Raw genomic sequence first — 26,801 nt, 5'->3', positions numbered from 1 at the left:
CTATGTGCAAATATGCAGAAACACACATGTGTGAATGCATGGCCACACACACACCTTACATATTACACACACACCTCAAATACACATGAACATACACCTCACACATCTAACACACACATACACCTCACACACACACCTCACATACACAGACACATACACACATGAGCGTGGGCATATTTATAACCACTTCACACACAAGCATGACTTGCTGTTTGCCCGCCCAAATCCATGATCCCAGCACGTTGTCAGTGTGTCTAGGATGGGGTCACGTCCCACACCCTTTGTCACAGGGGCTCCTGGCACATCCTTGCTGAATGAGCATCTCTTCCCGGCCGACAGACCTTTCACTCAGAAGCACTGTGGGTGAGAAGGGAGTTTAGAATATTTGTCTGTCTGCTGATTATTATCTAACTTCTCAAGAAGTGTGTTGGATCACAGTCTCTCAACTCCCTGAAACCAGTTGTTTTTAGCAGCCACAGCACCTTCCCCATTCTTCCACACGGCCTTGTCCTGATTGTCACCCTCCACCCTTTATTTTAAAGATTTTGTTTGTTATTCTAGAGCTTAATGTGGGCATATAAAATGGCTTCACCGAGAATGCCTATGTTCTGGAAACGCTTCCCCACAGTTATGATAAATATAACTCAGAACAGTGTTATCAGCCTGGCCTCCACGCAGTCCTTCACTGCTTCCTTTGATGCTCTCTGCCCATCGCAGTGCCTACCGAGGACCCGTGGTGATGTGTGCTGAAGCTTCGGGCTCCAGTTATCACAGGATGCACTTGACACCCATCCATGCCAAGGCTCTGGGGCCCTGGTGCAGGCTGCCAGCTTAGGAGACCCAGCCCTGCTCTTAGTAGGAATGTGTAGATCTGCCTTCTACTCTGTAGGGAAGGAAACCCACGCTGTGCTCCTATGGGGTCTATTCTGGCTTCAAAACCTTGTACTCTCAAAGAGCACCTCTCTCTTCTGATACAGCTTTGAAGGTAGAACTTCTGGGAACCCTGTCTACGAATCCCCAGACAGGGAACACAAATTAGGCTTTTTGTTTTCTTTCCTATGGTTTTCTCATTAGGAAAATCTACCCTGTCGTTTCTTAGCAGCAGAGTTGGCCTCTGGTCTGACCAGTCACCAGGAGTTCACTGCTAACCAAAGGTCAAGTTGACAGAAGGTGAGAGACTTTGGCTCATCAAGTCTGTGTAACACTCAGGGGCCATGAGAGCTAGATCTTCCAGCACAGCGTTCAAGGGAATCCCCAGGCACAGGGCCAAGGAAACCGTCAATTACATCCAGTGCCCCAACCTCTCTGGAAGCAAGTCACCTAATCCCTTATTCCAACAGTCTCCCCCACACTCTGCCTCCTCCCCACACGGCTTTACTCTCTTCTCCATTCACACTGTCTTGTGGAGCTCCACACCAACACCCACAGGCACCATAGGACATTTCCCCGGGGCCACGTGTTGTCTTCATCATCTCTCTGCACCCTGACCTTTGCTCACAGCAATATCTCAAATGACAGAGACTGGGAGAAACAGAGATGTCCTCTTGGGTTTTGGTGAATTTGTTTTGTGTCTTCAGCAAGACTGGAAGACCACAAGGACATCTATATGTTTGAGTTGATATCCCTTAATGGAATGGCCCTTAGGGATGTGGTAGGTATCACCAAACTATTCTTTCTTTTGATATCACATTGACACCAATAATAAATCGCCTGGAAAATTTCCAAGTAGTTTCAGAGAGATGGTTCAGTAGATAAAGGTTTGTATTGTCAAGCCTGATGATCTGAACCTGCATGGTACAAGTAGAGAACCGACTCACTTTTATGTGGGTGGCAGAGTATGTTTACACACACACACACACACACACACATTTCCAAACCATCTTAATGCAAGAAAATTCTCACGCCTCTTTCCACAGATAATCTTTGCCACCCAGTTTGAGAAGGTATCAGTACTGTGTCCACTTGAATGCTGCAGGAACTCAATGCATTGGGCTACATGTGCTTTATCCTCCAAGGGTTTTTGTGTTGGGTGCTTGGCCCCCAGTGTGGCAACCTGAGAGGCGCTGGGCCTTTAGTAGCATTCTAATGAAGAAGCAGTGCGTTTAGAACACAAGAAGGTGGTGTGGGACTCCAGCTTTGTGAGGAAGCAAGCCTGGCTCTCTGCCTGTCTCCCTCGTGATATGATGGATCTCCTTTTACTCATGCGCCTCTCGTGATACCAACTGTCCTCCACAGAGGCCCACCAATGAGGGTGCCCAATCACAGAGGTGTACCAATGAGGGTGCCCAATCACAGAGGCCCACCAATGAGGATGCCCAATCACAGAGGCCCACCAATGAGGATGCCCAATCACAGAGGTGTACCAATGAGGGTGCCCAATCACAGAGGTGTACCAATGAGGGTGCCCAATCACAGAGGTGTACCAATGAGGGTGCCCAATCACAGAGGCCCACCAATGAGGGTGCCCAATCACAGAGGCCCACCAATGAGGGTGCCCAATACTGGATGTTCAGCCTCCAAAATTTTTTCTATACAAGTTATGCATCCTTGGGTATTTCATTACAGTCATGGAACTGAGACAAGACTAACCTAGATCAGAGCTGTTCAGTAACTCCACTGAAGTCACACAGCTATGAGGAGGTAGAGCTCAGATCCATCACAAGCAGGATGGATCAGAGCCCTACTCCATTTCCAAATTACCATACCCTCTCCAAACTCAGAGGATGCCTGAAGAATAGAGCAAGCCAAAGCCGATGTGGAGTGTTGACCACTCGCTCTTCCTTGCTGTCCGTGAAGGACAACTTCAAGGTTCTATCTAAACTTTCTCATGCATGACCCCACTGGACAGTTCAAAAGTTGGATCAAAACAATTTAAGGTGTTACTTGAGAACTCACTAAAAGATTTTTTTTTTGCACATTAGAAAATATACTGTAGCATTTTGACTTTGACTATTTATAGCATACCATTGGGGTAAATGTTTAAAATTTTAGGTAGTGTATAATAAGTGTCTGATACACAGAGATCCCAAGCAAGGTCTGAAACTTCCTGTGCCTGGGAGCAGTGTTTTTCTATTGCTAGTTTGGGTGGCTTAAGTTTTATGACTACATGTTGCCTTAACTGTAAGGCTTAGGGTCTTTGCTCATTTGTGGTTGCTGTGATAAGATACTCTGACTGAAGCAATTCAAAAGAGAAAGGGCTCATTTTAGCTCACAACTGAAGGAACAGTCCATCGTGGTGGAGAAGCCAAGGCAGCGAGGGCTCGAAGCAGCTCCTCCCTTGCACTCAGAGTCAGGAAGCAGAGCACAAGGGAAGGCTGCACGCAGATGTCCATGCACTTCCTGACTTACACAGCTCAGGAGCCCACGTAGGGAATAGACCGCCCGCCCGCCAGCAGTGAGCAGGTCTTCTGATAGTTCCCTACAGGCATGCTGGGTCTGGGGCGGGAAGGTGAGTCTAGATTCTGTCAAGTTGAAAGCTAACTCTCCATCTCATTCACTGTTGCTCATCTCTGATGAAAATACCCGGAAGAACACTAAAAAAGGAAAGGTTTATCTCACTCGTGGTTTCAGAGTCGTCAGGCCCTAGTCCTTGGCTATCCTGATTCTGGACTGTGGTAAGACAATACCATGGTAGCCAAAGCATGTGAAGGGGAGGCTGTTCACTCCAGGATAGACGGGAAGAAGGGACTTGGGGTTGACACAACCCAAGTGACATGCTTCCTCCAGCTAGGCTTTATGTCCTTAGATAGCATCATCCTTTGGAGGTCAAGCATGCAAAACATCCCATGAGCCTGCAGGGAACAATTTGTATTCAAACAGTAACATCATCAGAAAGGACTCTGTTTACGAGTCTGCCTGTTTTCCGTCTACCTGCGTCACATAAGCGGGAGAACATCACGTGCTTTGGGGGCTTGTCCAGCCATCTCCAACAGGGCAGATACATGCAGTATTTTGTTTTTTAACTATGACACTCTAAAGTCATACAAGTCATATCTTAGCCACACATATCTACCAGATACAAGAAAACAAAAAGATTTCAGGTGATCTTTTAGGATGCTTTTGTCCCGTTCAGTCAATGCCATGGATTATATATACATCTGAGGCCTTATCAAAGATACCCAAATGGGGTGAGAGGATCTATCCTGCTTCTATGACTCTTCCAGAAGATTCTATTTCTTTTCTTGAAGCAACCGTTCTTTAATTTTACCTGAATGATGTTTCTGAGATACTGTGCTATTGGGGCAGGAAATGGTAGTCTCCCTCCATTCATTTCTTCATCTGGCCAAGATTCTCAGAGCCCTTCCACCAGTGTCCTGTGAGCAGGGTCAGTGCCCTGTGAGCAGGCTCAGGACAGTACTTTCTTCACTGGGACCTTGAATCAGGACTGTTATTTCTTACTAGTCTATACCCTGTCTTTAGACCTAAGGAAATTAATTTCTAAGAACTTGAGATAATCTTGGAGAGAGATTAGGAAGACATCAGCAAGTAAGTAGAGTTCTAGAATGTTCTTATCCTTCACCATCTATAAACATGACAACAGCAAATTCTTTATTGAATATATCAAATCTGAATATATCAAATCTGAATATATCAGGTCAGAAAGGTGCCTGAACAGCAAGAGGAACTGGTCACCTACACTGACAACTAGTTTGATTCTAATGATCCCCATGGTGGAAAGAGAGCCCTGGCTCCCTTGGCTGTCTTCTGTCTGACCGCCACATTTCTGGTGGTGTATGTACCCCTATTGCACATGTGTACATAAATGAATGCTATAAAAGTCTTAAAAATAATCAACCCCAGTCTTACAAATACTGAAACAGTGGGCCTGTCTATTACTAAATTTTTTAAAGGACCCGTGTAGAAAGATAAGAAATGATGTCCATTCCAGAGGTCAGTAACAAATGGAAACTCAAATAATTTTCACATTTTGGGGGTAAGGACTGGATTCTTGGGATATATCAATTTGTCAATTGGCAGATTAATTTTATCTATTTGTTGGTTTGCCTATCTATCTATCTATCTATCTATCTATCTATCTATCTATCTATCATCTAAATAGATCTTTCTTTCTATAATAGATCTACTTATCATCTACTATCCATTATCATTTATTATCTATTTGCCTATCATTCATTTGTTATCTACTATCTATTTATCTACCATCTATCTAAATAGATCTATATAATAGATCTACTTATTATTTATTATCTATCTGTTATCATTTATTATCTATTTGTCTATTATTTATCCATCATCTACTATATCTACTATCTCATATCTATCTATCTATCTATCTATCTATCTATCTATCTATCTATCTATCATCTATTTATCAATCTATCATCTCTCTATCCATCAACCTATTATCTATCTATCTATCTATCTATCTATCTATCTATCTATCATCAATCTTCTGAAATATCTATCTATAATCTATCATCTGTCACACCCCAAGTAACTCCTCAAGTGGACTCAGCTGATTCAGAAAAAACTTTCTGGGAACTTTATTCTGGGTCCTCAGACTGATTTCCAGCTTTAGAGACTATAAATCCTACACCTATGTGGCTGTGGTAAAATTACAGAAGGAAAGGCTCAGCTCAGCCCCCTTTTTGGAGGGTCTTAGTCAAGCACAGTGGGGAATCACGGCAGAGTCCACAGTGGTAGCAGCAAGGCAGAGGCTCCTCACACCACAGCGGATCTCAGAAGAGATCGTGCTGGAAGCCGGGCTGGGTCACCTCTACTCACTTTCTTCCTCTAGCTAGGCTCCACCTCCTGAAGCTTCCACACCCTCCCTCCCTATGTAGTGACACCAGCTGGGGACAAAATGTCAAAACACATGCTTGCAGGAGGTGCTCCAAATTCAAACCATGACCAGGACTGTAAGCCTCCCTGAGCTAATGGCGACCACTTGCTGTCTCCTCCACCTTGGTGGCATATCCATTTAGCTTAAATAAAATGAAAGTATTTGCTTATTATACTTCCATTTTTCTTGTTGTAATTCACCTATCAAAATTAATCTCTTATTGTAGGACTGTCAAAAAGCTTAGTTTTAGAAATTAAAGTATTCATCCCCATAGCACTTACCCAAAGAAATGTTTATTTAGGTTTCTTAATCCCCAGAAGTTTCGAAGCATAAGGCCAAGAAAGGCACATCTTGACCCCCTCAATCCTCCAAACATAATGCCATGCGCATGCCCAATGTGCAGAGCACAGCAGAGAGAGAATGAGAAATGGATGGTTTATCAGGGCAGGTGTTCTGCTGTGTGCACTGAGATCAGTGTCTACAGCCAAGGAAGGAGGACCAACACGGCCTTTGCTGCAGGACTCTGTCCTAACGTTTATCAAGGGATGCACGCACACAGGAAGGGTGTCGGACGCACGCACGTTGTATGCGCAGTCATCCCTGAAGAAGACTGGTGGGGTATTGTCATACAAGGGAAAGACATTCTTGATATCTAAGGCGGGTGTGACAGTGATATACCCGCTGTGACAGCCGCCTCACCTCTGTGGTGACACAGAATGCTTCCAGTACAATGTCATGTCCAGATCACCCCACACACCACTAAACTACACCCCTGCACTCCACTTCCCGAGGTCCCTGGGGATCCTGACATCCTCCATTTTCTCTACTCCATCAAAAGTTACCTGGTTTCCCAGCCTCCTTCCTCTGCAGATGATAATTCTCCAGTTTCCTTGTCACCTAGAACTAGGAAAATGCCCCCTGCCACCATTGGCTCACGTAGATGAGGTAATCATTAAGGTGTGTTTTAATCATGAGGCAGGAAACACTCCTGGACAGCTCCCCGGTTGTCCACTTTCTCACTCACAGCAGATTGCAGGGCATCCCTAACAACCAGCTCCCTCCAAATTCCTGCCTCAACTGCTTGCTTACAGGCATGGGTGGGTATAGATCCTCGTCTCAGTTCTCGAATGCCAACCCATCAGCCACACCCCGGGCTTCGTTCTCTCTGACGTCCTCAGGACCCTCTCCTTCAACCCTTTCCTCTTTCTCCTGGGTCCTCACAGCTCCATCCTTACACCCTTAGTGCTCCCTTCTCTGCCTATAATATTACATTATTTTTCTTACATTCCCCCCCCCCCCCGCCCGCCTGAGACAGGCATATGCAGCCCGAGCTGGCTTCCAACTGCTGAACAACCAAAGAAGACTTTGAACTTCTGCTCCTCCTGCCCACACCTCCCCAGTGCTGGGAAACAGGTGCGCAACACTATGTCTACTTGACACAGTGCTGGGGATTGAACCCAGGGCCTCTTGCATGCTAGGCAAGCTCTCTACCAGCTGAGCTACAGTCTTAGAGCTTGTCCTTATACTTCTGTGTGGTCTGGTTGATCTTTGTAAGACCTTGGATGTGTACTGTCCTCTATAGGTTCTCGTGTTTGAACACCTGGTCCTCCACTCATGGTCTTTTGAGAAGTTATGGAAACTTCGGGAGGCAGGTACTAGCTGGAGGAAGTGGGTCACCAGGGGGATGGGTCCCACTTCCTGTCCCATATGTACTTCCTGCTCTGCTGGCATGAGAGGAGTATTGACTTCTCACTTTCATCACTGTGGACTGTATCTTGTGTTCCCCAATATAATGCATGGTGTTCCATAGAACCCTGAGCCAAAGCAAAGCACTGTCCCGAGAAATTGCTTTTTTGACATGCTCTGCCACAGTGATGAGGAAAATGGCCCATGCCACCGTGGGGGCCTTTGAAGGCTCTAATACTCTGACTCCCCCACTTCTGTCATTGAAGTTGCCTCAATCTCATGAACCCTTATTTTGGAGCTGGTCTTGTCTGCATCTTCTGTTCCCATGTATCATTTAGCAGAGTCATGACAAGTCTCATCCCTAGACCAACACACCCATCCTCCTGCTCTGCATTGGGACAGCTTGCAAAATGCAATGGCTATGTTTGTGTCCTGAACGCCCACAGCTCCCAGCTTCATCTGGAGTTCAGCTGGACCCAGCTCCCTTCAAAGCTCAGGCTTATTAGTTTTTTTCTCATCACTGTGACCAAGATAACAAATAGCAAGAAACTTAAATGGGGATGTCATTGCTTAACACCCCAAGATATGGGGACTGAGCTCTGGTCCAGCTCTGCTTGTCGGGAGATAAGTTTCTAAAGCTCAAAGCTGTCCTCGGAGAATCATCCTTTCCATAGCTAGTGTCCTCCAGTGCTCCCACCTGATACTTTCTCCAATTGATTCTTAAATTGTGTGTGTGTGTGTGTGTTGCATGTGCTCATGTGTATGTGTGTGCTCGTGTGTGTGCTCGTGTGTGTGCCTATGTATACAAGTGTGCATGAAGTTCCAGGTCAATGTCACATGTCTTCTTTAGTAGGTCTCCACTTTTCTTTCCTGAGACAGCGTATCTCATTGAACACAGACCTCACCAGTTTGGCTAGGCTGGTTCACCAATGAGCTCCGGGTTGGTTCTACCCGTGCATCTTCAACACCGAGGTTATGAATACAGCCTAGCGCCCATAGGTGTAAAAGCTTCTAAGTGGGTGACGAAGACCTAAACTCAGGTCCTCCCGCTTGCATGCCCAACACTCTACGGACAGTCACCCAGATTCTTCCAACACCTGTTTGCTCTCTGCCTGGCTGCCATCATGGCTTCCTGGTGTGGATGGGTGTCCTCAGCACATTCCCACTCCATGCCATCCTTTCATCTTCCCATGCGCTCTCCTGCTCCACTCAGCCTTAGCAGTCACCACCTTCCTTGTCCTCAGCTTTTTTCGGTCATTGATCCCAGTTCTTCTGAACAAGCGTCTGCTTTCTTACTGATTTAAACCCCGGTGAAGGTGACCAGTGCTAGGGATGTCTCTGCATCAAAATATTATTCTCTTGGTTGATTCTACAAGCTCAGTTCTGCCTATTCCCACAGTGTCAGCTCCATGGCCATCCACACTCTTTGTTCGAATGCACAAAGGGTTTCCAGAATCTGGGGGAAGGGGCCTATTCTGATTATGCATGATTCTGATATTCGGAGAGCCTTTGGAAACTCAATGCCTTGAACAGCTACAAACAGGCCCCCGACAGGGCTGTGAGAATACTCAGTCCCTGAATGTGAATGCACTCACAGTAGCCTTGGGAATCTACTTCTCCAGCTGCTGTAGAGCTGCGCAATCCCTCTGAGAGCAAAGGAAAGAGAGTGCATGTCTTTTCCGCCACCTGATCTTCATTAGGTGGCCAGCAGTGCAAGTTGGCCTTTGTGTCGACCAGTGGGGTCCAGCTGCTGGCAGATAAATGTGAGCACATGGTTCGGCAAGATAAGACTCTGGTGGCCTGAAATAAATGTGAACAGCCAGGCTCCTCCAAGGGGCCTCTGGGAAAAGCCCTGTTATCAGCAGCATTGTTCACACTTGCTAACAACTTTCCTTGAATGGGGTTTTCAACATGTTTGTTCCTTTAACTCAGCTTTATCTGCCAGTTGTTAGTGTGGGCTGTGGCCTTCCCGGCAGCTTCCTGATGTTGTCAGCGCAACAGGGAGAGCTAAGAATCCAGAGTGATTTAGAGGCCTGGGCTGACCTGGCCCCTGCCCAGTGCGAGCCCTTAGACTAATGCAAGTGGCCCTGCTTCAGAAAAGCACTGAATGAGCCTTTCAGAGAGGTGAGGGCTGATGTGGTGCCTCCAGGGAAAGACAAGCACAGCACGGGGTGTGAAGTTGGCTCTTCTCAGCTACTGAGAAAGGTCTCAAAGTTCTATGGGGCACTGCCCTCCTGGTCTGTTTTGCTGTGTGTAGACCAGAAAGACAGCGTTGTCCATCCTTATTCTGGAGACTTCACCCACCATGATTGTTAGGCTAAGCCTCATTGGCCTGAGACTCACCACGTAGGCTAGTTCAGTAAGCAAGTGCTAACTGGATGGGAGGAAGTGCTTTCTTTGGCAGATCCATCTCTCGGATTTCAATATCCTTAATCCAAACAGTGAAGGCATCGGACCACCTGGATAGATACGTGCCAGCTCAACTATTTACACTGTGGAACGGGCACTTGGTTGGTTCCTCATGGAAAGCACAAAGGTGACCAACATCTAAACAATAAGCAGCCATGTTCATAGGAGACCATATGTCGCTACAGTTCTTCCGTTCTGTTTCAGGATAGCATCCCACAGGCACTTTGGCTGTGCCGCAACTTCTCACAGAGCCAAAGATGAATCTGGATTCTTGATTCTCCTAGCTCCACCTCCAGAGTGCTAGAGTAACAGGCACGCAGCACCATGCTCGGATAGCATTGATCGTATTCTAGTGCCCTTGGGGTCCCGCTGTGTGACTATGCCACAGAGCAGGGGGCCCTCCCTTATAAGCACTCTTCCTCTGCCTATTGCCACAGTGATGCTGATACCTGCTCTATGAATTTCTCCCATACCCACTTCAGTCGCAACTACAATCGTGTCAAGGGGCTTTTGATATAAGAAATCATAAGGAGAGGAGTTCAGGTCAGTGTCACTTTCCAGTTTTCCCAAAGTGTGATGTTTGTGCACTGGGGAGTGCAGGACTTCTGGAAGGCTGCATCCCATGGTAATGACAGGCTCTGAATGACAGGTTCCAAGGTCTACATTATTGGAACAGCAGCAGGGAGGACGGGATCAGGTTGATATCTGGGTATGAAAAAGTAGAAAGGTGAGCATAATGGAAAGGCATTAGAGATAGCATAGTGTAGGAGGTCCTTCTCTCTATGTGTTGTTTGTATTGGTTAATGAATAAAGAAATTGCCTTGGCCTTGATAGGGAAGAACTTAGGTAGGTGAGGAAAATTAAATGGAATGCTGGGAGGAAGGAGGGCAGACTCGGAGAGCCGCCATGGAGCCGTCAGAGTCAGACATGCTGAATCTTTCCCGGTAAGCCACTGGCACGTGGTGATACACAGATTACTAGAAATGGGTTAAATTAAGATGTAAGAGTTAGCCAATAAGAAACTAGAGCTAATGGGCCAAGCAGTGTTTTAGTTAATACAGTTTCTGTGTGGTTATTTTGGGTGTAAGCTAGCCAGGCGGCCAAGACAAACAGGCGCCCCTTCCTCCTGTAACTGTAGCAAGCTGGTTAGAAATGCGGACAGCAGTAGGTGAGAGTCAACACTTACAAATTACCAACAGCAGTGAATTCCTGGTCAGTGATACCTGGAGACCCATCTGCAAAAATACAGGCTATTAGCATTGTTCCTGGTCACTAATGACACCACACACATTTGTTCTAGGACATGGAGAGATCAACTTGGTACTGATCAGAAAGCTTCCTCCCCAGTGAATTCTTATAGTACTGGAAGGGGCTATGCAAGCTGTTGTGTGTGTGTGTGTGTGTGTGTATGTGTGTACAGGGTAGAGATCAATAGTCTTACTCAGTTGGAAATCTTAAGGACTACAGAAATGACTCAGGTGTGATAAGATGTGCCAATGGGTACAGTCTTGGAACAAACGTTATGGGGGGTTAGCAACTGTTTTCTAGTTGGATTTAAGGATCCATAGGAACATATGTCTAGTCCTGTGCTCTGACCCCAGCGGCAAAACTACTCATACCATTCTTCTAAATGGACATAGCATCAAACTGTCCTCTACAGCAGTATCTCTCTACGGAAAGACTGGGTCAGTGCTCCGACTTCATTGGAGAAGTTCCTTTGTGCAGTGGATGACAGTTAACACAGAAACTTACCACTGCCCAAAGTATCAATGAAAGGCTCGGCCATAGAGGGGACCTCTATATTCTGCCCCCTGCAGGATCAGGGACTATCAGGAAAGGGGACAGAAGATTGTAAGAGACAGACAGCAGCAAGACCAGAGTCTTCTGGACACGACAGAACTCCTGTGGCCATGAGATCCCAGAAGCTGGGGTTTTCTGTAGCACACTGGAACAAGAAGACTGATCGAGTCAGTCAACATTTTACCCTGGTGTGGGGTGGGGTTTGTGAGCCTTCATTCCTGACAGAGGAGCTATGGACAGTTGATGGCTTCTGAGGGAAGAACAGTCAGTTTTCTTTAAGGGCGTTGCCCTCAGAGGTCAACCACACTCCAGTGGATGGACCTACTCCCAGAAAAATATGGGCAACACAATTTGGACTCCATGGGTTATTAAAAAAAATAGATGACATGAAGATGCTGGGCGGGGGTGGAGAGATGTGGCTGGATCTGGGAGGGGTTGGGGAGGATTGAGGATTTTATAAGTTCAAAATATATTGCGTGAGGTTCTCAAATAATTAATAAAAGTATTTTTTTTTTTTTTTTTTTAGAAACAAGACCAATGAGAGGGACTTGCATACAACCTAAACTGTGAAGGGCAGCAATGCTGGCTGTGTTTGGATGCTAAACAGTGGCCAAGAAAATCCCTGGTCTTTCCAATCTCTTGCTCTGCCGTGCTTTTTACACACTGTAGACTGTCACGGCTTTAGACATCACAGCATCGAACAGAAAGAGGAAGAAAGCACAGTGACAGGGTGAAGAAAATGTTCTCCTGTGTGTTTCATCTTTCTTCAGTGCTAGTTGGCCAGGGCTGCTGGAATGAGATGTCCCAAACTTGGGCTCGAAACAACAGGAGTGATGCATTCACTCATAGGTGGTTTTTTAAACATAAAGCAAAGAAAAACCAGCTTACAGGCCACAACCCCAGAGAAACTAAACAAAGAGGACCCTAAGAGAGACATGCATGGATCCAATCTACATGGGAATTACAAAAAGACAAGATCTCCTGAGTAAATTGGAAGCACAGGGGTAACTTGAGAGGGCAGAAGGGGAAAGGGGTGGAAGAAAGGCGAGTGGAGAAGGATGTATAGCTCAATAAAGGCAATAAAAAAGAAAAAATAATAACAGGAATAATTTCTGTTGATGTTTATTTTAGAAACCCAGAAGCCAGGAATGGAAAGGACTGTGCTCCCCTTAAGGCCTCCGGGGAGGAAGTCCTCCCTACTTTCCTCCTGGAGTCCAGTGATTGTTGTCAACATTTGGCAGTCCTTCACAAAGATATGCATCGCTCTGATTTCTGCCTCTCTCCTCATGTGACCTTCTCTCTTGTCTCTTCTCTCTCTCTCTCTTTCTAAATGTAAATCCTGTCTCATATAATGATTATTGAATTAAGATCCATTCAAATCCCCTACAGTGTGTCTTATGGGCTGACACATACAGAGCCGTATTTCCACATAAGTTCGTGTGCACGGACATGTGGGGTTGGGAACTTGGACATCCAAGGGAAAAGAATTATGCTGCAATGGAGGACCAACACTGTTCTCAGGATTCCTCAGCGAGAATCCTCTCACATCTCTGGGTAAGTTCTGTGTCAGAACTCATTTCAAGGCTTGTGAGACACCTGCCATGGGCATCGAGTTCTCTGATTGTACTCACCAAAAATCAGAATTAAAATATTAAATAAGAAGAGGGGGTAAGGGATGCTTCTAAGTGGGACACCAGGTCTATCACATGGGAGAAAGCTTAGGAGTGTGTGTGTGTGTATTCACATGCTTGTGAGCACACAGGTTCAGAGGAGCTAAAAACTGAAACAGAATGTACCCTTGCAATATTCACAGAGATAGAACCACTGTCTCCTGAATATGAACCTGTGTGCCCTGGTGTCTGTAGGTTCCTGACTGCTCACTTTCCCCATTCCTGTGCTCTACTTGTCCCCTAGCAGCAAGGTCATGGGCATTCTTAATTACTGGGCTCTAGACTGGACTCAGCCTTAGCTACAGAGGGAGTGGTGACAGAAGTTGCGGATTTTATTGTTATCCTTGCCTGTAGCATCAAATATTAGCTCATGCCCTCATCAAGCTGATAAAGGAAGGTAATCGGGATTCGTGTCTCTAGGGAAGAAGAACAGCACTTTGGGAAAATACTAGCATCTACCACAGAAACTGGGCACCTGGGAAGGAAACCTCCAAATGGCAAGGCTTAGGAAGCCTTTCTTTGACTTTGTGTGAGCTGCCACAATGGAGGTAGAGTGGATTGGGTCAGGTGCTAACTTACTGTGCTTCTGTCCTGAGAGTGCTGGTATCTTTTGCTTGAAGAATGCGCATCAGCAGTACTTGAGCAATGGTGATGAGAACTGTGCAGTGTCATCTGACCTGTGTTTGGACACACACAGAGCATCTCAGCCATGCTCAAGAACCAGCATCCAACCACCCAAGTGGCTAGGCTGTGCTGATGCATATACTGGGGATGTTTTTATCTGCTGTTGGCTTGGTAGGCTTGCAGTCAGCTTGAAGAGCATCTCTAGGAGCAGAACTTGACTCTTTGCTTCTGGTGACCCAGTTGGAGATACGTCACTCTTGGAACTGGCCCTTCTAGAAAGTTCAGTGTGGAACAGTAGTAGGTTTTCTATTGCTATGAAGAGACAGCATGACCACGACAACTATTATTAAGGAAAATTTTAAACTGGGTGGCTTACAGTTTCAGAGGTTTAGTCCATCATGGTGGTTCATGGTGGTGTATAGGCAGACATGGTGCTGGAGAAGGAGCTGAGAGTTCTACGTATTGATTTGCGGGAAACAGGAAGTGAACTGAGACAATCGGGTGGGCTTGAGCATATATGAGACATCAAAGCTTGCCTCCACAGTGATGCTTCCTCCAACAAGGCCACACCCATTACAACAAGGCCACACCTTTTAATAGTGCCACTCCCTAGGAGCTTATGGGGGCCAATCACATTCAAACTATCACAGAACCTAGCCTATTTTACCTAGAATTGCCATCACCAGCTCAACACGGAGTCAAGGGGGAAATTTTCTAAATTTTTCAGGAAAAACAATCTGTAGTTTGCAGAACAGCATTGTGCAAATAATTTACCTCTGTTTTCTTCATCTTTTTAAAAAACCCAATTCTTGTCCCATACAGTTTGTTTTTAGAAATAAAAAGAAAAATATTTTAAAAATCTTTTAAGTAGTTATGTGTATATATGTGTCTTTGTGTGGGTGTATGCACATGAGTGTAGGTGCCTGGAGTCCTGATCCTGTGGAGTCATAGTTCTCGGTGGTTTTGAACCATCTGATAGGGATACTGGGACCAAACTTTGATCCCTGAAAGAGCACTCTGTGCTCCTAACCACCAAGTCACTTCCCAGGCCCCTGTATCACACTTTTTATAAACTTCCAGCAAAGCTGTCCCTGGGGCTGGGCCAGTAAGAAAGACCTGAGGTAATATTATCATTACCTGGTCATATTTATGTCAGGATTATTCATGAAATACAGCCCTTAGCAGTCTTAGCTCTTCATTTAGATAAAGGAACAGAGCCACTTGGTCAGATGGAAACTCTGAAGAAGGAGCCTGAAGACCTCACTTGGGTGACTTATAGCTGGTACCAAGGGTGGACAATTACCAACTGTTCCTCCCCCAGTACAAAGAGGCACAATTTTCTTTCTTATACCATAGAACCTAGGAAGACAATTTAAAATCTGGAATCATCTAACATGCACATTTATTGAGTTAAAATAAGTTATGCGCAAGCATGAAGTGCTGTATCTGCCCTGTGGAATGTGATCTGTGCCATTTATCTTCCTTCCGCCCCAATCTTGACCTGAACATGGATTTTTGCATTTACATTGAAGTCAAATGCTCTAACATGCTGCCCGTAAGCAGATGATGGCATAGATGAGTTTTTGGCTGGCCCACAGAGGGCTGTCAAAGAGTGGGAGAGGATGGATGTGAGCTGAGTCCCCAGGTACTCACTCCGTGAGAGAATTCCCAACTGCATTTAAAAATGCCCACATCTACCCCAGCATGTGAGGAAACCGTGGGCTGACACTGTGAGGAGTAAAATTTTAACAGTGATTTTCTCATCCACAGAGATTAATTCTTTCAGCTACCACCTGTTGACTGAGACCAGCTAGCTCATTTGGTAGAGCATGAAACTCTTAATCTCAGGGTCATGGGTTCAAGTCCCACGTTGGGCTCTATTTGTTGACCAAGTTTTCTGTCCCACCAGGTCCCACATTCATTTAGTCCCAAATAAACACACAGAGGCCTATGTTAATCATAAACTGATTGACCTATTAGCTCAGGCTTCTTATAAACTCATATATATATATATATATATATATATATACACACAAGTTATAAGAGTTTATAAGAAGTTAGGCCATAATTCTTGTCTGTGTAAGCCATGTGGCTTGGTACCTTTTTTGCTTCCTCTGTCTGGATGATGAATGCAGACTGCATCTTTCCTCTTCCCAGAATTCTCCTGTTCTCATTGCCCCGCCTCCACTTCCTGCCTGGTCACTCTGCCTGTTCTTCCTGCCTGGCTACTGGCCAATCAGCGTTTTATTAAACAAGTACAAGAAACAGATCTTTAGAGGGTGAAACCATTGTCCCACAGCAATCACCCATCTCCCTGGCATCTCAATGGTTGTGTCTCCTCTGTGATGAAAGGTTATTATGGGATAGGAGCTCTAAATATATTTTTAGCTAAAGAATTACGAGTTGAATGTTGTTTTTATCCATTGGTGTACTTCCGAATACGACCTCTTTGGAAGATACAGTTTTTTTGCAGAACTCTTACTGTTAAATTGAGGTCTTTAGGGTGGGCTCTATTCTTCTATGATACCTTATGAAAATAAATTAATTTAATTTACCAAATGCACATGACGTGTGTATACTTGTTTACATGCACGAGTTGGGTACACATGTGCCACGGGACTTGTGTATGAATGTCAAAGGGCAGCTTCTAGTATCAGTTCTTACCTTCCAGTCTTCCATCTTGTTTGAGGAAGCCTTTCTTGTTGCTTGCCACTGAACATACCAGGCTAATTGGTTCTAGAAGTTCTGGGGACTCTCCTGTCTCTAGTCTATCCAGAAGAGCCCGAGCTTACATATGAGTACTATGGTGTCTGGCTTTTATGTGGGTGCAGGGGTCTTGTGTCCTCATGCTTATGCAGCAAGCATCTTACCTGGTGACCCGTCTCCCTGGCCTCAGGATGTCATCTTGATTAGATTGACAGATCCAGGGTTGAGTGTGTGTCTCTGCACAATCTGTCCCCTTGGTTACAGTCATCTTAGCTAACTATGCTAAATCATGTGGTTTAGCTCACATCGGATCCTTACAAGTTCAATTCATAGAAATTTTGTAAATGTTTATGTATGCACAATTTTCTTGAATTGCGATACCACAGGAGACAAAAACAATTTTTCTAATTCTATGGGGGTTAGATGTCAGTCCCTTACTTAAAGACAAGAAAAGGTAAGTTCACATATAACTTGACCAAGCTCATAGAATATTGTAAGGGCCCTCTGGAAACAAATTTATGGCCTGCTTCCAGGATTCATGCTCTATCACACTGCCGTGTGAATGTCTGTGAGCACATGTGTTTGACTATAACTAGCAGATGCATGCTTAAAGGATTGGGTGCAGAAGGCAGAGTGAGATCTGCAGGCGTTTACAGAACATCTGTGCAGACAGAGAATTCTGGGGTTCATTCTGCAGACACCACCTATGTGTAGGGAGGGGCAGATGGACTGTCGCCCTGATTTGCTGGCTGGGAAGATCACTGCTGTCCAAATGCAAAAGATAAAGGCACAGGTCTCCCAGAAGAAGGTAAACTTGGTGTGGGGCTCCATGACAAGGTGATCATTTGGCACTGCATAGCTCGGGGAGCTCCCTGTGACACATCACCACTAGTGCTTGTTGTTCCTTCAGAGGAGGCAGAGGGATCCATGCGCTGCTACAGAGGTTGCCAGAAGTTAGGACTTTGATTCTCTTGGAGAAGAGGGACTGTGACAGCAAAGAGCTCACACTCCCCAGTGAGCCCGGGTCAGCAGGGTCAGCAGCAGTGAGCCAGCCCAGGGGCGGCAGCAGGGAGCCCGCCTAGGTCAGCAGCAGCCACTCACAGTAGGCCACTCGACCCGTCTGTGCCTCAGTTCTTTGCCTATAAAATAGGGTAATGAGACAGCATTTGTCTCCCAGACACAGCGAGTGGTGGGTGGGTAAGGGGTCACTGTTTATAAAAACAAAGGCCACACCCTGTGCTCTTTGCAGAGATATTTGATGTTCGTTAAGTTTTGGTGGACAAGAGACCTCATACTATGTTTCTTGGTTCCTCAGAATGGGGCATGTTTCACCTCTTGAAGGGAGCCAGCACTGAGAAGAGAGAGAGAAGTGGGTTCTTTGCTTTGGCCATGCCTTCCCTATTACCCCCAGATTCCCAGGGGTGCCACAGTGGAGTCACCTGGCCTTCTGCGCTGGGGACAGTAGCCAAGCGAGTTTCACAGGCACAGAGCCTTGAAGGTAGCATGGAGGACACATTTCCCTTTAACCCGCAGAGGTGTGATAGAAGCATTTCCGGCCAATGTCATTTAGGTCATAGTTTTCACATCCAATCTCCTGTCCCATATCACCCTCAGGGAAGTGCCATAAACTCACTTTGTCCCCCAAAGTCCAAATGTGCCTGGATATGCAGAACAGGGTGTGAGACGCTCCAGCAAGGGTAGTGTCTGTGTGAGGGTCTTACCTACCGCAGGTCAGTTTATCACATGCGTGACCATGGCTGGGGATGTAGCTATGTGGGAAGAATGTCTGCATAGCATGCACAAGGCCCCGGGTTCCAGTCCTCACCATTGCATAAACAAAACATGATGGCATACATCTGCCATCCCAACACTCAGGAGGCAGAAGCAGAAGGACCAGAAGTTCAAGGCCAACCTTGGCTACATAGTGAATTTGAGGTCTCCCTGTGGCTAGATGAGTCATGTCTCAAAAAGAAGAAAAAATTTACAGTGGTATTTAATCTAGAAAAGACGCTAAAAAAGGCCCATGCGCAGTCTGAGACTGTAGTACGGCATCTCTAACATGCTTACAATCACACACTTAATTTACTATCTGTTTAGTGCATGCCAGAAGGAGAAGAATACAGCTATCTTCTGGCTAAGATTATTTCCCATTAACCCTTCACTCTGGTGGCACTTGGGCAAGAGGGCAGGGCAATTCTGCTGAGCAGCTGACTGTGTGTGACAGCATTGTTGCGTTCTGGCTTGCTAGGAACTGTACCTACACAATAGACACAGCCCCGTGGATACATCTGGCTTGAAGTAGGTAATTTAAAAGAACTGCATTTAAGTTCTTCTTGCCCAAATAATAAATATTCTGACTCAAATAGGGCTCAGGACAGGCACAAATCTTGGGGACTTTGTTGACAAACTGTAGTTCTCGGCATGATAGGAAAATGCACTGACCCCACAAGCATCTTTTACGCCCATGGTTCCGGGAGAAGAAGATTTCGTTTTAAAGTCCTGAGGTAACAATGTGGCTAAGTCACAACCCTCGTTTTCTTTGGGATTTGTGCTTCAAGACTCTGTCTGTGCCGGAGACCCTATTACCCACACGGACTTGTTTTATAGGGAGTTGAGAGATGGTGAATTATGTCCTTGTTTGAGCTTCCAAAACCAATTAGTGTCAGAGGTAAGCCTTGATTCCTAAGCTCCCAGTCTCTTGTTGGAGTCCCGTCCCCTAGGCTGGGTGAGTCCCTTCCTACAGAGACATCTGCTCTGAAATATTTGCGTGAGAGCAGCGGGCAGGGTGGTGGGCATTGTTGCCAGCACCTAACAAGGTCTGAAAACCAGGAGCCCTTCAGCTGGGTCCCCCTCACGTTGATCCAGCCAGCCTTCATTTCCTATGGCTGTAGCTCACAGTTGGGGGAACACTTCCAGATGCCTGTCACCAACCTATCAGCCCTTCAGCTTTAACAACCCCCAGGGGGAGACCTCATCACATCCCCAGTTCACTCTTAGAGAAAGGACAAGAGCTAATCCCTTTCATTCAGTTCCTGCTCTCAGCTTAAATGTACACGCCAAAGCTGAAACGCACACAACCCCCTCCTCTGTTATCCTCGGCCCTGAACCCAGACTTGTTGACCAATCATCAGGCTAACAGGCTGCGTGGAGGAAACACGCTTTACCAAGGGCCCAAGGCCTAATCCTGAACTTAATTTAAAACACTCTAAGACAGCTCACATATGGATTTGTAACTAGGTCATGCAGCCTCCTATGTGAATTTTGTAAATGATGACGTTTCAGTGTCAAAATACTGGATGTACAGAGCTGGAAGCAAGTTTCTGTAGATTAAGTGCTTTTCAGTAAGCATGAGGACTGGGGTTCAAATCCCCAGCAACCATGTAAAAGTGGAGTTACAAGCTTTTAACCCCAATGCTGACAGGAATGAGACAGGTGGTTTGGGGGTCTTGTTGGACTGCCAGTGTAGAAGAATTGTGAGCTTCAGCTTCAGGGAGAGACCTTGCCTTGAGGAGATACAGCAGGGAGTGATAGAGCAGGCTCCTGACTCCTTCCTTTGACCTCCATGAACGACCACCAGACTCACACAGATATACATGATCACATGCACACACACACAGACACACACATGCACGCGTGAGTACACACACACACACACACACACACACTTTTAAATTTTCTCTCTAAATTTTTTTCCTATGGAAAAATAAAGGGTACGGTATATACCTGTGTATATGCAGAAACTAAAACAAAAAATAGTTGCACCAGCATTGCAATCTTTAGGATGTCAAAGTTAATTAAAGCCAAACATGATGGGTGATTTTCACAATCCCAGAATAGAACAAGGCAGGACAGTCTCCATCAACACAAAACCACAGCTCCCATCTTACAGGAACACCAGATAGTCTATTCTGGAGCCATTTTGAGTGATCATGGCCTGGGACACAAAGATTTAGATTATCCCAAATTCCATGCTTCAGTGTGGGAACAGTTCCATGAAGCTTTATAATTTTTCAGAACAAAAACAGTCACGGGTCGAGGTAGGTTTAAGGTACAACAGTGCGTAGATCAGAGAGGCGGATATAGCAAGATGAGGGTACATTTCTATAGGCCTAAGGTGGTGTCTGGCAGCATTCTTAGCTCTGAGGTTGGTTGAGGCCAGTTGGTTGAACTCTGCTGAGTTCATGGGTTTCCAAAGGGTTTTATCCATCAGTCACAGGAGGTTAGCTCTGATGAAGGTGGGCAAGGAATGGCTGTGCCAGGGAGCAAGAAAAAGCTGTCAGGTTCTGGACCAGCAACATGCCAGTTCCAACCTCTCCACAGCGCTGGAGTTCTAACTAGTCAGTCAGACTCTGCAAACACAGCTTTTCTGCAGGAGTTCTCATTTACAACCACAAGTTCAAGACAATCCAGGGCTGCACAGTGAGTTCTAGGCCAGCCTGGGCTACAGAATAAGACACCATTTTTATCACCTCTTTGGAACCTGCCCCCTAAGAGCTGAGTCAGAATTATGGTGTATCTAAGCTTCAAAGCCCTCTGAAGACGCTTTTCCTCCCAGACAACCCCGAGAGCATCCTGGAACTGTTTCCCTCTGTGGCAGACCCAGGGAACTTTCTACGGAGGAGGGAATTCCATGCTGGGCTGAAAGAAGGAACGTCCATGCCTCTGTTGTCACTTGTTGCTATTTGTGCATGAAAGTGACGCCAATCTATCATGTGACCCAGCATTTTAAACCAAAACACAACGTTGATGCAAGAGCTTGGTTTTCTGTTGCGTTTTCCCTTGGGAAGGAAACCCTGCCTTTTTACACCTCATTAAATGCGTTGGCCTTTTCATCGCTCTTAATCCACCAACATAATCTTTGATCATCAAGATTAATGATGACAGTAAAAATATGGGGATAAATCTTAAGAGGATGGAGAAAATGTGCAGACACAGATGCAGAAGTTCCATTTCTGAACCTTCAGAAAGATTTATCTCCACTAATCCCATAACATTCTGTTTCGTCTAATTAAACAAAACTTAATTTGACTCCATAGTCTTCCTATAAGATTTACCAAGGTGGTAAATGGGTTTTTGCAAGTGGTGATTTGATCCTTAACCTAACATTTAACCCCAATCCTTTGGGCTTCTTCAAAATTTGGCCTTGACATTCTTTTTGTGTGCTCCCTGTTGTCCAGACCACCTGTCAGTCACATACTGAGCCAGCCAGGAAACAGCTCCCTGGCTTCTCCCCACCTGCAGGAATGAGTGGCTCCAGCCTTCATGGGAAATAGGCAATGATTCACGCTGGCCAAGGGCTTTCAAACCGTTCTTCATTGAATACACAGAAAAGTAGATTTATTCCAGAGATAAACCTATTTCTTTGGTTCTCAAAGAACTACATTTTTTCTTTTCTGTTTATGTGTATTTCATTATTTTATTTTTATGCATTTGTAAGTATTCTTGTTTGTGAAGGCATCTGAATGAATGTGTGTGTGTGTGAGTCTGTGTGTCTGCGCGCACACGCGTGCGTGTGTCTGTAGATGAGAGTTCAATGTTCTGTGTCTTCTCCAGTTGCTCGCCTCTCAATTTCTCTCTTTCTCTCTCTCAATCTCTCCTTCTCCCACTCTCATGCGTGTGCTTATGAATGCTTCTCTTGCATGTATTGATGTATTATCTGTGTACGATATGCATGCCTAGTGTTCAGAGGCCAGAAGAGGGAATTGAATCTCCTAGAATTGAAATTCAAGATGGTTGAGAGCCACCATGTGAGTGCTGGGAATTGATCCTGGGTCCTCTAGAAGAGCAGGGATAAAGGAGTTGGAGGGATGTATTCACAAAAATATCCCTCAAGCATTTTCCTTCAAGATGACATATGCTAATGAGCAAGAGGCCAAAGAAGTCTTCCCTTGTCTGTGGATCAGCAGACTATGTCCCATCAGCAACTGATTTGACAGCAGTGTGCTTAACTAATCATAGCCCTCTGTCAGAATAGTATCTTATCCAGAAAGGGATGGATTCTATCATCATCCATCTCCCCATCCATCTCGCCATCCACTCATCCATCCATCCATCCACCCACCTATCCATCCATCACCCATCCATCCATCCATCCATCCACCCATCTGTCCATCCATCCATCCATCCATCCATCCATCCATCCATCCATCCGCCCATCTGCCCATCCATCCATCCATCCATCCATCCATCCATCCATCCATCCATCCACCTATCCATCCATCCACCTATCCATCCATCCACCTATCCATCCATCCACCTATCCATTCACCCATCCATCTATCCATCCATCCATCCATCCATCTATCCATCCGTCCGTCCGTCCGTCCGTCCGTCCGTCCATCCATCCATCCATCCACCTATCCACCCATCCACCTATCCATTCACCCATCCATCCATCCATCCATCCATCCATCCATCCATCCATCCACCTATCCATCCATCCATCCATCCATCCATCCATCCATCCATCCATCCATCCATTCATCCTTCCATCATCCTAGGCAGTATATTCTCATTCATTCTCACATTTTATTTACCAACCCCTTTATTCCTCCATATCTATTCCTGGTATTGGAGTATTTAATTGTGTGTATGTGTGTGTGTGTTTAGATAGACAGAAAGACTATTTCTGTGTTCTCATGACATGTATACTTGGCCTTGTTCTAGTTGTACCCTGTACTGATAGTAGAAAGTACAAATCTAAGAATCTTTTGTTTAGAGTTATCTAAACCAAGGCTGCGCTTTCACTTCCTGGCCACCTGGACCCAAAATAATCACACAGAAACTGTATTAATTACAACACTGTTTGGCAGATGGTTCAGGCTTATTCCTAGTTAGCTCTTACATTTTACATTAACCTATTTCTATTAGTCTATGTATTGCCATGAGGCTGTGGCTCACTGGTAAGGTTCCAGAGTCTTTCTTCTTTGGCAGCTACATGGTATCTACCTCTCTATATATCTCTCTATATATCTCTGCTCAGATTTCCTGCCTTGCTATAGTCTTCCCTGTCATAGGCCAAAGCAGCTTCTTTATTAACCAATGGTAATAAAACACATTCACAATAGATGGAGGGGAATCCCACATGAGAGCTATTTTCTAAGTTTTACAAATGTCTTCAATTCCTTAGAAAACAAGTCTTCAAAATTTTTTATGAGGTATCTGCAAGGTTCTAGTGATTTTTTTCATATTACAATTTCTATTGTATTTATTTATTCAGTGTGTGTGTGTGTGTGTGATTGTATGCAGGTGTGCATGCTACTGTGGGCTTGCACATGCCATGGCGTGTGCATGGCTCAGAGGACAGAACAGCTCCTGTGAACTAGCTCTTGCTTTCCTCCCTGCTAAAGCAGGGTTGCTCCTTATTCCTGATTCTGGACTGCATGGTTTTGGCCAGCAGGCCAGCTTGCTTTTGGCATTTTTTTCTCTGCCTTCTTTTCTCTCTGTATGAATGGTGGGGTTACAGACGTGAATGACCAACACATTTGTTTTTTACATGGGTTCTGGGAATCAAACTCAGGTCATAAGGCTTAGACAGCTCGTGCCTTTCCTCACAGAGCCACCTCCCAGCTCTACTTATTGTTAAAGTAATGTTTTCATCTGCTGCTGCTTTTCATCTTCTTCAGCTCTTTCCCACACCCTAAGCTATCCACTTTCCTTCGTCAGCGTGTAAATCTCGTTACAGCAGTGGAGAAGTGGGCCAAATCTCCACATTACATTTACTCTAATTAGAGCCACGTCTAATTAGCAGGGCCCCCTTTCCAGCGATGAATTACGGCGGCTCAACAGGCGCTTCAGCTGTTAGGGCGGTGAGGGGTGAAGAGGAAGGGGACTAATTGTGGGCAATAAGAAAAAACGAAGCTAGAGAGGAACAGGCTGAAGTCTTCAGCTACAGATAGTGCACATTCGCAATGCTGTGGGGTCTTGCAGCTGAAATCCCAGGATCGACACTCAGGTCCCAAGCTGGAGCCACTGTGAGTGCAGCCCCTGGAAGCCTTCTTGTCTTGAGAGAGTCATGTTCCTTCCCTGCTCTTCAAGTTTCTTTTGTGAAAACAGGGCCTTGGGAGCACACAAGAGTTTGGGAATGGTTTACAGAGGCAAGGCCTTCAGATTGTCATGGGTCGTAGGTAGCAGGTAACCGCCTGCTTCAGTTAGCTTAGGACACGGGGGTTCCTGTGATACTCGACAAAGAGGTCACCCTAGAGAGAAAGAAGTCTCCCTCCTCTGTCCTAGGACAACATAGCCCACCTTCATCTCCAGCGAACACCAAGAAGCTGTCGCTAATTTTTGACTTCTCATGGGAGTTCTGGGCTTTTTCTCTGGCATCCCAGCTGTCGGCTGTCAGGCGAGCCTGAGCTCTACATGATAGCTGCTGGGCAGGTGCTTTACACTGTAAATTAGGCCTATGTTCTCTAAGGTGGGAGGTCACCCAACACTGAGAGCCAGTACCAGTCCACTTCCCTCCTGACTCCACCCTCCGTTCCAGCATCACCCTGTTGTGCTTCTGAGACAGAGAAGCCCTGTCAGTCCTTGCGGAGGGAAGGGACAGGCAGACCGGGAGGATCACACTGTGTGGTTTCGACATGATTTGACTATGTTTCCAATGCACCTCTGTGCTAGAAGTTTGCTCCCCAGTGTGCATGTGTGGGGAAGTGATGGGGGCTTTAAGAGGTGGGGCCTAGTGGGAAATGATTAGGTCACTGGGCAACACCCTTGGAAAGGATTAGGGCTGAATGAGTAAGTTCTCTGGAGAGTGCAGTGTCATAAGGCCATGTCCCTTCAGGGTGTAACTTTTTCCCCTTCTGCTTCTCTGTCAAGCTACAATGCTGCAGGAAGACCTCCCAGACACCTCACAGATACGGCTGCCTGATCACAGGCTTCCCTCCTCCCAAACTGTAGCCAAATAATCTTCTCATTGCAAGTATCCAGCTTCAGGTACTTTGTTACAGCGACAGAAAGCAAACTGATACACACACACACACACACACACACTGTGGGAAGATGGCTGAATTTCCCGAGACGTGTCTGTAAAGATGACTTTTCTATTTCTCCTACTCTGTCCATTCTTGTTTTGAGAAACTCTCTGTTGTAAGGATTCCTTCCTCTTTTGAATCAAGCACTTAGCTCCTTTGACTTTTCCCAAACATTTTTTACGTGATGACCCCTGAATGACCCGTGAAGGGTCAAGAGTCTATGTTAGAAGGTGGCTGGATAAGGGGTAACAAGTGGCCTTGAGAATAAGAATCCATGAACATTCGTGCATCCATTCAAAGAATACATGTTTTATAAACACCACATGCTTAATAAATATTCCCTGCAGACTTCTGTGTCACCTAAGTGTGGGGTGCTGGGTAGACATTAGATGTGGTTTAAAAACATTTTGCAGTGATGGACTAAGTCCCCCCTCAAAAGAAACCCTCTAGCAACCCGTGAGGACTCAGAGCAGGAATCAGGGCTTACTTCCTTGCTTGTACAACCACGAGGCCTACAGAGAGCCTTGTGTGCTGGCATAGGTATGGCTGTGCAGCCGTGCGGGTGTGGGGAGTACGAGCTGGCATTTGCCTGTGTAGGTCACGTCTTAGCCAGGGTTACTATTGCTGCAATGAAACCAAAGCAACCTGGGGAGGAGAGGGTTATTCAGCGTACACTTCCACATCACAGTCATCATTAAAGGAAACCAGGACAGGAACTCACACAGGGCAGGAACTGGAGGCAGGAGCTGATGCAGGGGCCACGGAGGGTGCTGTTTACTGGCTTGCTCAGTCTGCTCTCTCTGGACTCCAGGATCACTAGCCCAGGACTGGCACCACCTACCTTGGGAAAATGCTTTAGATGCTTGCCTACAGTCTGATGTTATGGAGGCATTAGTTCAAATTGAGGCTCCCTCCTCTCAGATGATTCTAGTTTGTGTCAAATTGACAGAAACTGCCCAGCACAGTTGCTATAGGAGAAATAAAGGCCATGGAGCTGGGTATTGGGTGTCACATAGCAACAATAACCCTGGGGCATTGCACAAACATTTGAGGCTGTTTCAGTGTTCCGATTTCCAGCTTAGCCCTTCACGGGGTTTTTAGGACTATCTAACACACATAACATATTGAATC

The sequence above is a fragment of the Chionomys nivalis genome, chromosome 3 (assembly GCF_950005125.1).
Source record: "Chionomys nivalis chromosome 3, mChiNiv1.1, whole genome shotgun sequence".
Lineage (NCBI taxonomy): Eukaryota > Metazoa > Chordata > Mammalia > Rodentia > Cricetidae > Chionomys > Chionomys nivalis.
Note: the sequence above shows the minus strand (reverse complement) of the source record.